Source organism: Penaeus monodon, chromosome 21, assembly GCF_015228065.2.
Source record: "Penaeus monodon isolate SGIC_2016 chromosome 21, NSTDA_Pmon_1, whole genome shotgun sequence".
Taxonomy (NCBI): Eukaryota; Metazoa; Arthropoda; class Malacostraca; order Decapoda; family Penaeidae; genus Penaeus; species Penaeus monodon.
This window is the reverse complement of record NC_051406.1, coordinates 45676291-45677711: the sequence shown is the minus strand read 5'-3', so window position 1 is coordinate 45677711 and position 1421 is coordinate 45676291.

The following is a 1421-nucleotide window of genomic DNA, read 5'->3' as shown; positions in this document are numbered from 1 at the left end:
CTGACCGCGTTGGCTCTCCCTCGTTGCCAGCGTGGACACGCTTGAAGGCTACTATGTTATGAAAGTTTGTCGCTTCACCCGCTCATGCGAGGTCGCCGCCACTTGTGAACGAGGCAGTGGTGTAATACGGAAGTAATGTAAGTAACAATATAAATACGGGTTTTCTAACAAAGCTTCTTTAGTTGTGTGTGTGTACCTTTTCCTTGCCTAAATCACGAGAGCTTGGATTTATTGACTACCAATGCTTGTTTAAAGTATGAACCAACATAAAAGTGCCACATTTGCCTCAAAATGCTCGAAAAATGCCTCTGAAATGCTAAACATATCAACTACAGCAATTCCCCTAAATCCTGCGTGCTTCCATACTTTCGTACGACTTCTCAGCAGCTGCTCGACCGGGAACAGGCGGGCAACCGATTTTGCGGTGTCTCGCTCCCACAACTAGTGCTCGACACTTGCTTTAAAGCATTGTTTCTAATGGAAGCTTCACACGGCGCCACCAGTTGCCGCCACTGTCGACCATTGGCCATCTCTTCTCGCTCAGTAACAATGTACTCGTGATTGTCAGGCTCTCGGGGGGAGGAGATAGGGATACACAGAACCTGAACTGTGAAGTGGTGAAACAATCAGCGATATAAAACACATCTTGTGAAAAGTATGTAAACAAATAGAGAAGCGGAAAAACTGAAAATAACTTGTGTTAAATTCGTCCCTGAGTTTGAAAGCAAATCCCTGGCAGAAAAAAGCGTAAGTTCTGCATCCTCTTTTTTAACATTGTTCGATGTTCGAAAAAGAAGTTAGATATTGAATTCTAAAGCATCGTCTGCGATTAAGCATACATGTTTATTCACAAGCACGCAGATCAACATATTCCTGTTACCACTGCACACCACCACACCCTCTTGTCATCACCCACACCATGTCACCGGTGGCGGACATCAGTGTCCGAGTTATTTTGCGCGAGACACTTAGTTGCTGCCACCGGCGGTTGACAACAGCTGCCTCGTGCGAAAGATCTGTCTTACAACCTCGGCGTTTCGCCATTTTATTACTCCCCCCCCCCTTTTATGCAATGCGGACCCATTGCGCCAGATGCAAGCTGCCCAAGAACACTGCGCGTCTTCCGACAAAATAAGTTTTATTGCGGGTTGCGGTCTCTTACACTACCCTGGAGAAATAGGGACCATTTATGCCAAGAAAAAGGCTATGAGACTATATTCCCAACATGTGTTAATGATGAAAAATATACGTAGCCAACTCAGTCAAACCTTCTCCAACAAACGGTCCAAAGACCCAAGACGAAATTTTAATTTTGGTTGGGAAAACACACATGATGCAGACATCGCTGAAGATCTCGGTAAACTTATGAATAATGTTGAAATGACTAGTGGCATACTAGCCTCATGTACGGCCTCAAATTG